We start from the raw sequence: 11,152 nt of genomic DNA, 5'->3' as shown, positions 1-11,152 counted from the left end.
TGTCTTTTCAGGTCAGGCGGATGGAGGCGGAAGAAGCGCGTCTGAAAGAGCACATCCAGGATATCCGAGACCAAAACGAACTGCTTGAGTTCCGCATCCTGGAGCTGGAGGTGGGAAGACTCGCACAAGCGTGTTGAGGCCAGAGATGTGACGGACGGACGGACGGACGGACGGACGGATGCATGCCTCTGCCTTTCAGGAGAGGGAGTGGCGCTCCCCCGTCTTGAAGTTTCTGCAAGTCCGTTTCCCAGACGGCCTCAGCCCTTTGCAGATCTACTGCGAGGCCGAGGGCGTGAGCGTACGTAAGGCGTCCCTCGCAACCCTAACCTTAACCCGAGGTCCCAGAACACCTTACATTGCTCCTTGCGCCTTTCCCCCGGACATCGTCATCAGTGATCTGATGAAGAAGCTGGACATCCTGGGCTATAACGCCGTAAGTGTATGTCGAACTCCTTATGTTCGCACTCCACGAGACTCGGCGGCTCAAATGTGACTTTTGGAAGGCTTTGCGCTGAAAGAAGCTTGTTGACGCTGTGCCTTTGGGCTCTTGCAGAATCTCACCAACGAGGAGCAGGTGGTCGTGATTCACGCCAGGACCCTTCTCACCCTAGCCGAGAAGGTAACGCGCACGTCCACGCACGCTCTCGCATTCTGCTTATGTGACAGCAGCCTTTCCTCAGTGGTTAGAATACATCAAAGTGACCAAGTCAGCACTTCAACAGAAGATGTTGGACATTGAAAGTGAGAAGGTAGACAGACACGCGACATCAGCCAAGGGGAACTCCGGCAATGTGCCCCAACAATTCTGACCTTGAGCTGTGCTAGGATATGTTCTGCAAGCAGAAGGGCTACCTGGATGAAGAGTTGGACTTCAGGAAGTGTTCCATGGACCAGGCTCATAAGGTAAGCCGCCCTCAAATCTCCCGCCGGACCACTGATGGACGAGGATTGCGGCCCAGAGGATCCTGGAGCTGGAGGCCATGTTGTACGAGGCGCTACCGCAGCGGGACTGCCCCGCCACGGACGGCGAAAAAGCCAGCCACGCTGGCGTGAATGACGTGCTGACGGCGGATCAGAGAGAAGAGCTTAGGAGCGCCGTGGACCAATGGAAGCGAGCCCTGATGTGCGAGTTGAGGGAGCGCGACGCTTGCATCCTCCAAGAGAGAATGGATCTGCTGCACAGCGCGCAACAGGTAAGGGCCCAAAGCCAGCCCGGCACTTACTTGCACGCTTACTGGCTTTTGAATGCCACTTTCCATTTGTCCGTCCTAGAGGAACAAAGAGCTGAAAGAATTCATCGAAGCTCAGAAGAGACAAATCAAACAATTGGAGGAGAAGTTTCTGTTTCTCTTTCTATTCTTCTCCTTGGCCTTCATTCTGTGGCCCTAACACCAGCTGGTGAGTGAGCTCCAGCGGCACCGCACTCGACACCTCCGATACACTGCCAGCCGGTCTCAGACGTTGGCAGACGCTCCGATGCCAACGTATACCCCCCGCCACGGTGACAGAGGCACCGCGTCACACCGGCGCTCATCCAATCAGAAGGCAGGAAAAGCAAATTCACATGCAGGGCACTTTTGAACCAGAAGAGAGCGCCACAAAAAACGGTTGTTGCCCCAAACGCGCACTAAAAAGGGTCAGAATAACAAGAGTCCCACTGGCCAGCCGGGGCCACCCGTCCAGCTGTTTCTTCAGGGGGGAAAAAAATTGGAGTCACCGGTGAGTACATTTTGCATTTAGCTCTGCTTTTCTGCTTCTGTCTTCAAGTGTGTGGCATCCTGCGATCAAAGAGTCAGCCAACCCCAAAGCGGTTGACCTCAACGTCCCACCACCATGCCTACCAGAGCAGGTGACGTGATGCTTTGGACATCCTTCCGTCTCAGATGCCCAAAAGTACTCTTTGCCACATCTGCGGCAATACGGTGTCTTTTCAAAGGTGCAAATAAATCCAGCGTGGGCGGAACACGCACGTCTTCGGTTTTTCCCGCTTTGTTTGTGTGACAGCTGTTGTGAAAATTTTATACAAATAAAGTTGTATAGTACAGGTTTGGCCAAGCCGCAACTCCCGAACCGCATGCGGCTCTTTTATGTTCATATCAACATTTGTGTGTGTGTGTGTGGGGGGGGGGGGTTGTGCGTGTTGGCTTCACTTGAGTTCAATTTGGTATTTTGGTCAAAAGCGCATGTGGTGAAATTCCACAAAGTAGGATGGGCAAACACATTTCTTTAAACTATGAGTGTCAATTGGGCTCTCGAAATGGCAGGGAAAAGATGCACAGCAAAACGAAAATACGTAGATGAACACAGGACGTTTTAATCAGAGTGGGAAAGTTTCTATTTTTTGTTGAACGTGATGGCAAACCATTCTGCCTGATATGTCAGACCTCAGCGCATTTCAAAGATTCAAATCTTCAGCGCCATGCACTTCAGCTCACTCCATGCTAACATTGATCAGGCGTCGAACCCGCATCATCATGCTTAAGAGGTGGCCATGCTAACCAGTGCGCCATTATGTCAACGCATAATAACTAAGTCTACTGGTCAAAACAGCGGTTACTATATGACGTCGCTACGTCGTGGTCACGTGACGCAGACAAGACGTCAATGGACGTGGGCAGAGTTAACTTGTTTAAAAGGGAGTAGGCAGAAGAAATATTTAATTTATTTAAATCTATTTTGAGTGCACACCATTATGCCAATGCATAACAACTGTAAATCTACTAAACAAAACAGCGGTTGCTATATGACATCTGCCACGTCGTGGTCACGTGACATACGTGACGTCGATGGGCGTAACTTTCGCCGGAATTCAAATCCGCGGGGAGAGTTAACTTGTTTAAAAGAGAGTGGGCAGAAGAATTATTTAATTTATTTAAATCTATTTGGTGTGTGCGCCATTATGTCAATGCATAACAACTGTAAGTCTACTAAACAAAACAGCGGTTGCTATATGACGTCTGCCACGTCGTGGTCACGTGACGCGGACGTGACGTCGACGCCTACTTTACATCCCACCGATCACAGGACCCCTCGGCTGCATAACCGTGCCCCCTTCCCAACCAATCGGATTTGCTATACGCGAAAACGACGCCAATGGAAAGAGCTTCCGCCCAAATTTAAATCCGTGGGCGTGGCTCGCAGCAGGAAGTAGGAAAATGGCGGCGATGTTGACAAAGACACAGCGGATGGTAACAAACGACTAACAAGAGAAATATTTTTATTTTCTGCTTGCAACTGGACCGTCCAGAGCGTACACGGTAAGTACAACTCATCGTTTTTAAAAAGAAGTACTTTTGTTGCCCTGAAAAGCGAGTGAGCGTGGCGTTTGTGGGGGACGTCGAATTTCGACGATTCTTTCTGGTCAACGGTTGTAAATGATTGTGTTGATTAAAAAAGAAAACTTGATGTAACTCTACTTTTAACTGCCGTTTCAGATAGATTTGGAATTGCATCACATCCAATTTTGCCTAGAGCGTACACGGTAAGTAACACTCGTTGTGTTTAAGGAGATTTACGTTTGTAATAGCAGAAGTGTAGCCGCGTTGCGTTGTACGTGTGAATGTTGGTCCGGGCGAAATGTTAATGTTTAATTTCATTCCTTTAGGTTCCACGGTGTTTGTTGGCTGCAAGTTTTCCACTGCAAGAAGAGGCTCGTATCATTGACCAGGAGCGAGCTACAATGGTGAGTAGCCATAACATTTATGTTAAACACTTCCTATTTCATGTCTAACAGTACTTGATTTAACAAATAACCATAAATAAATACAGTGTGGGCACTGAAGTTAACATATGTGATTATACTGCCTAATCTGTCACCGAGTAGATTGTTGCAAAGTAATATAAGATCCAAAGTTGTAATTCAGAATAGTTTTCAAAAGAAGGCCATTAGAATTATATACAAGTCTGATTACCCTGAACAAGCTATTAATTAAATCACAAATTCTTCAATTCAAAGATTTGGTAGATTATCAGACAAATAATGTCTAACAGTAATTGATTTAACACATCACGATAAGTAGATTGAGTGTGGGCACTCTCAAGTTAACATATGTGATTATACTGCCTAATCTGTTACAGAGTATGTTGTTGCCAAGTAATGTAGAATAGATCCAAAGTAGTAATCCAGAATAGTTTTGAAGAGGCCATTAGAATGATAAACAAATCTGATTACCTTGAACATAATAACAAGCTAAGTGTTTAATATGTCCTATGAAGTCAAAATTGGGCACCATCATGTGGTGAAATTTGGAATTGCATCACATCCAATTTTGCCTGGGAACAAACACATTACATAAATCTTAGTTTTGAATAAGCCACTCCTTCTCAAACAAGTAAACTCTGCCCATTTTGCGCAGTAGATGTTCTGTTAATATCTAGTATTTATACAAAGTCATAATTTAAATTGCTTTCAACCTTCATTCATCGGTTCAACCAACATTACTCGCTCTTATTACCAACTTGTATTGATTTAACTAAGCGTTTAATACTTCCTATCAGTAACTAAGATTTATTTAATCTGTTTGTTCCCAGGCAAAATTGGATGTGATGCAATTCCAAATTTCACCACATGATGGTGCCCAATTTTGACTTCATAGGACATATTAAACACTTAGCTTGTTATTATGTTCAAGGTAATCAGATTTGTTTATCATTCTAATGGCCTCTTCAAAACTATTCTGGATTACTACTTTGGATCTATTCTACATTACTTGGCAACAACATACTCTGTAACAGATTAGGCAGTATAATCATATCTGTTAACTTGAGAGTGCCCACACTCAATCTACTTATCGTGATGTGTTAAATCAATTACTGTTAGACATTATTTGTCTGATAATCTACCAAATCTTTGAATTGAAGAATTTGTGATTTAATTAATAGCTTGTTGTTATGTTAAGGGTAATCAGACTTGTATATAATTCTAATGGCCTTCTTTTGAAAACTATTCTGAATTACAACTTTGGATCTTATATTACTTTGCAACAATCTACTCCGTGACAGATTAGGCAGTATAATCACATATGTTAACTTCAGTGCCCACACTGTATTTATTTATGGTTATTTGTTAAATCAAGTACTGTTAGACATGAAATAGGAAGTGTTTAACATAAATGTTATGGCTACTCACCATTGTAGCTCGCTCCTGGTCAATGATACGAGCCTCTTCTTGCAGTGGAAAACTTGCAGCCAACAAACACCGTGGAACCTAAAGGAATGAAATTAAACATTAACATTTCGCCTCGACCAATTTCCACACGTACAACGCAACGCGGCTACACTTCTGCTATTACAAACGTAAATCTCCTTAAACACAATGAGTGTTACTTACCGTGTACGCTCTAGACGGTCCAGTTGCAAGCAGAAAATAAAGATATTTCTGTTGATAATCGTCGCTGCTCAGTGGCTCACGGCCATCGCGCCAACAGATTTGAATTTTGTCGGAGGTTCGGGCAATTACGTCATATCCACGGCACATGACTGCGACGTAATACCCGCTTATCTGAAACGGCAGTTAAAAGTAGAGTTACATCAAGTTTTCTTGGAACCTAAACGAATGAAAGAAAACTATCATTTGGCCACAACCAACATTCACAGATACAACACAACGTGCGGGGTTGGGGTTAAAGATTGAGTGAAGGGCCCTCGTTTTAAACTACTGTTTTGAAAAGGAGTGGGAACAAGTAAGACGTATTTAATTTATTTAATGGGAAGTAGTAAGACTTATTAAATTTATTTAATCTACTTTTCTTCCCAGGCAAAATTTGATGTGCTGCAATTCCAAATTTCCAAAGTGAATGAAGGAATGAAGTCCTTTAAATTATGATTTTGTATAAATACTAGGCATTAACACAAAATCGACGGCACAAAATGGGCAGACTTTACTTGTTTGAAAAGGACTGGTTACAAGACAGACTTTTTTAATTTATTTAATGGGAAGAAGACTTATTTAGTTTAATTGATCTATTTTTGTTCCCTGCCAAAATTCGATTTGCTGCAATTCCAAATTTCCAAAGTGAATGAAGGAAAGAAGTCGTTTAAATTATGATTTTGTTTAAATACTAGGCATAGACACAAAATCTACGGCACAAAATGGGCAGACTTTACTTGTTTGAAGAGGACTGGTTACAAGACAGACTTTTCTGATTTATTTAATGGGAAGAGGACTTATTTAGTTTATTTAATCTATTTTTGTTCCCTGGCAAAATTGGATTTGCTGAAATTGTATTTTGCCAAATCTCGATTTGAGACCTGATAGGAAGTATTAAACGCTTAGTTAAATCAATACAAGTTGGTAATAAGAGCGAGTAATGTTGGTTGAACCGATGAATGAAGGTTGAAAGCAATTTAAATTATGACTTTGTATAAATATTAGATATTAACAGAACATCTACTGCGCAAAATGGGCAGAGTTTACTTGCTTGAGAAGGAGTGGCTTATTCAAAACTAAGATTTATGTAATCTGTTTGTTCCCAGGCAAAATTGGATGTGATGCAATTCCAAATTTCACCACATGATGGTGCCCAATTTTGACTTCATAGGACATATTAAACACTTAGCTTGTTATTATGTTCAAGGTAATCAGATTTGTTTATCATTCTAATGGCCTCTTCAAAACTATTCTGGATTACTACTTTGGATCTATTCTACATTACTTGGCAACAACATACTCTGTAACAGATTAGGCAGTATAATCACATATGTTAACTTGAGAGTGCCCACACTCAATCTACTTATCGTGATGTGTTAAATCAATTACTGTTAGACATTATTTGTCTGATAATCTACCAAATCTTTGAATTGAAGAATTTGTGATTTAATTAATAGCTTGTTCAGGGTAATCAGACTTGTATATAATTCTAATGGCCTTCTTTTGAAAACTATTCTGAATTACAACTTTGGATCTTATATTACTTTGCAACAATCTACTCCGTGACAGATTAGGCAGTATAATCACATATGTTAACTTCAGTACCCACACTGTATTTATTTATGGTTATTTGTTAAATCAAGTACTGTTAGACATGAAATAGGAAGTGTTTAACATAAATGTTATGGCTACTCACCATTGTAGCTCGCTCCTGATCAATGATACGAGCCTCTTCTTGCAGTGGAAAACTTGCAGCCAACAAACACCGTGGAACCTAAAGGAATGAAATTAAACATTAACATTTCGCCTCGACCAATTTTCACACGTACAACGCAACGCGGCTACACTTCTGCTATTACAAACGTAAATCTCCTTAAACACAATGAGTGTTACTTACCGTGTACGCTCTAGACGGTCCAGTTGCAAGCAGAAAATAAAGATATTTCTGTTGATAATCGTCGCTGCTCAGTGGCTCACGGCCATCGCGCCAACAGATTTGAATTTTGGCGGAGGTTCGGGCAATTACGTCATATCCGCGGCATTTGACTGCGACGTAATACCCGCTTATCTGAAACGGCAGTTAAAAGTAGAGTTACATCAAGTTTTCTTGGAACCTAAACGAATGAAAGAAAACTATCATTTGGCCACAACCAACATTCACAGATACAACACAACGTGCGGGGTTGAGGTTAAAGATTGAGTGAAGGGCCCTCGTTTTAAACTACTGTTTTGAAAAGGAGTGGGAACAAGTAAGACGTATTTAATTTATTTAATGGGAAGTAGTAAGACTTATTAAATTTATTTAATCTACTTTTCTTCCCAGGCAAAATTTGATGTGCTGCAATTCCAAATTTCCAAAGTGAATGAAGGAATGAAGTCCTTTAAATTATGATTTTGTATAAATACTAGGCATTAACACAAAATCGACGGCACAAAATGGGCAGACTTTACTTGTTTGAAAAGGACTGGTTACAAGACAGACTTTTTTAATTTATTTAATGGGAAGAAGACTTATTTAGTTTAATTGATCTATTTTTGTTCCCTGCCAAAATTCGATTTGCTGCAATTCCAAATTTCCAAAGTGAATGAAGGAAAGAAGTCGTTTAAATTATGATTTTGTTTAAATACTAGGCATAGACACAAAATCTACGGCACAAAATGGGCAGACTTTACTTGTTTGAAGAGGACTGGTTACAAGACAGACTTTTCAGATTTATTTAATGGGAAGAGGACTTATTTAGTTTATTTAATCTATTTTTGTTCCCTGGCAAAATTGGATTTGCTGAAATTGTATTTTGCCAAATCTCGATTTGAGACCTGATAGGAAGTATTAAACGCTTAGTTAAATCAATACAAGTTGGTAATAAGAGCGAGTAATGTTGGTTGAACCGATGAATGAAGGTTGAAAGCAATTTAAATTATGACTTTGTATAAATACTAGATATTAACAGAACATCTACTGCGCAAAATGGGCAGAGTTTACTTGTTTGAGAAGGAGTGGCTTATTCAAAACTAAGATTTATGTAATCTGTTTGTTCCCAGGCAAAATTGGATGTGATGCAATTCCAAATTTCACCACATGATGGTGCCCAATTTTGACTTCATAGGACATATTAAACACTTAGCTTGTTATTATGTTCAAGGTAATCAGATTTGTTTATCATTCTAATGGCCTCTTCAAAACTATTCTGGATTACTACTTTGGATCTATTCTACATTACTTGGCAACAACATACTCTGTAACAGATTAGGCAGTATAATCACATATGTTAACTTGAGAGTGCCCACACTCAATCTACTTATCGTGATGTGTTAAATCAATTACTGTTAGACATTATTTGTCTGATAATCTACCAAATCTTTGAATTGAAGAATTTGTGATTTAATTAATAGCTTGTTCAGGGTAATCAGACTTGTATATAATTCTAATGGCCTTCTTTTGAAAACTATTCTGAATTACAACTTTGGATCTTATATTACTTTGCAACAATCTACTCGGTGACAGATTAGGCAGTATAATCACATATGTTAACTTCAGTGCCCACACTGTATTTATTTATGGTTATTTGTTAAATCAAGTACTGTTAGACATGAAATAGGAAGTGTTTAACATAAATGTTATGGCTACTCACCATTGTAGCTCGCTCCTGGTCAATGATATGAGCCTCTTCTTGCAGTGGAAAACTTGCAGCCAACAAACACCGTGGAACCTAAAGGAATGAAATTAAACATTAACATTTCGCCCGGACCAACATTCACACGTACAACGCAACGCGGCTACACTTCTGCTATTACAAACGTAAATCTCCTTAAACACAACGAGTGTTACTTACCGTGTACGCTCTAGGCAAAATTGGATGTGATGCAATTCCAAATCTATCTGAAACGGCAGTTAAAAGTAGAGTTACATCAAGTTTTCTTTTTTAATCAACACAATCATTTACAACCGTTGACCAGAAAGAATCGTCGAAATTCGACGTCCCCCACAAACGCCACGCTCACTCGCTTTTCAGGGCAACAAAAGTACTTCTTTTTAAAAACGATGAGTTGTACTTACCGTGTACGCTCTGGACGGTCCAGTTGCAAGCAGAAAATAAAAATATTTCTCTTGTTAGTCGTATGTTACCATCCGCTGTGTCTTTGTCAACATCGCCGCCATTTTCCTACTTCCTGCTGCGAGCCACGCCCACGGATTTAAATTTGGGCGGAAGCTCTTTCCATTGGCGTCGTTTTCGCGTATAGCAAATCCGATTGGTTGGGAAGGGGGCACGGTTATGCAGCCGAGGGGTCCTGTGATCGGTGGGATGTAAAGTAGGCGTCGACGTCACGTCCGCGTCACGTGACCACGACGTGGCAGACGTCAAATAGCAACCGCTGTTTTGTTTAGTAGACTTACAGTTGTTATGCATTGACATAATGGCGCACACACCAAATAGATTTAAATAAATTAAATAATTCTTCTGCCCACTCTCTTTTAAACAAGTTAACTCTCCCCGCGGATTTGAATTCCGGCGAAAGTTACGCCCATCGACGTCACGTATGTCACGTGACCACGACGTGGCAGATGTCATATAGCAACCGCTGTTTTGTTTAGTAGATTTACAGTTGTTATGCATTGGCATAATGGTGTGCACTCAAAATAGATTTAAATAAATTAAATATTTCTTCTGCCTACTCCCTTTTAAACAAGTTAACTCTGCCCACGTCCATTGACGTCTTGTCTGCGTCACGTGACCACGACGTAGCGACGTCATATAGTAACCGCTGTTTTGACCAGTAGACTTAGTTATTATGCGTTGACATAATGGCGCACTGGTTAGCATGGCCACCTCTTAAGCATGATGATGCGGGTTCGACGCCTGATCAATGTTAGCATGGAGTGAGCTGAAGTGCATGGCGCTGAAGATTTGAATCTTTGAAATGCGCTGAGGTCTGACATATCAGGCAGAATGGTTTGCCATCACGTTCAACAAAAAATAGAAACTTTCCCACTCTGATTAAAACGTCCTGTGTTCATCTACGTATTTTCGTTTTGCTGTGCATCTTTTCCCTGCCATTTCGAGAGCCCAATTGACACTCATAGTTTAAAGAAATGTGTTTGCCCATCCTACTTTGTGGAATTTCACCACATGCGCTTTAGACCAAAATACCAAATTGAACTCAAGTGAAGCCAACACGCACAACCCCCCCCCCCCCCCCCCCCCCCACACACACACACACACAAATGTTGATATGAACATAAAAGAGCCGCATGCGGTTCGGGAGTTGCGGCTTGGCCAAACCTGTACTATACAACTTTATTTGTATAAAATTTTCACAACAGCTGTCACACAAACAAAGCGGGAAAAACCGAAGACGTGCGTGTTCCGCCCACGCTGGATTTATTTGCACCTTTGAAAAGACACCGTATTGCCGCAGATGTGGCAAAGAGTACTTTTGGGCATCTGAGACGGAAGGATGTCCAAAGCATCACGTCACCTGCTCTGGTAGGCATGGTGGTGGGACGTTGAGGTCAACCGCTTTGGGGTTGGCTGACTCTTTGATCGCAGGATGCCACACACTTGAAGACAGAAGCAGAAAAGCAGAGCTAAATGCAAAATGTACTCACCGGTGACTCCAATTTTTTTCCCCCCTGAAGAAACAGCTGGACGGGTGGCCCCGGCTGGCCAGTGGGACTCTTGTTATTCTGACCCTTTTTAGTGCGCGTTTGGGGCAACAACCGTTTTTTGTGGCGCTCTCTTCTGGTTCAAAAGTGCCCTGCATGTGAATTTGCTTTTCCTGCCT

General features: G+C 41.6%; 1 long non-coding RNA gene across 2 annotated transcripts; it reads right to left on the bottom strand.

Moving 5' to 3' along the window:
* Positions 1-5,123: 5,123 nt before the first annotated feature.
* On the bottom strand, positions 5,124-9,079 carry LOC148382090 (uncharacterized). 2 transcript variants are annotated; one of them, XR_015854354.1, is made up of 3 exons: positions 9,001-9,079; positions 5,330-5,500; positions 5,124-5,206 (listed from the first exon to the last, which is right to left on the bottom strand). It is a non-coding gene; the product is annotated as an uncharacterized LOC148382090 (long non-coding RNA). The 2 variants fall into 2 exon arrangements; XR_015854353.1 differs by lacking the exon at positions 9,001-9,079 and adding an exon at positions 7,065-7,143.
* Between the last annotated feature and the right edge of the window lie 2,073 nt (positions 9,080-11,152).

The sequence above is a fragment of the Syngnathus floridae genome, chromosome 19 (assembly GCF_059516105.1).
Source record: "Syngnathus floridae isolate MCC-2025c chromosome 19, RoL_Sflo_1.0, whole genome shotgun sequence".
NCBI lineage: Eukaryota > Metazoa > Chordata > Actinopteri > Syngnathiformes > Syngnathidae > Syngnathus > Syngnathus floridae.
Note: the sequence above shows the minus strand (reverse complement) of the source record. Positions and strands in the feature narration are given on the sequence as shown.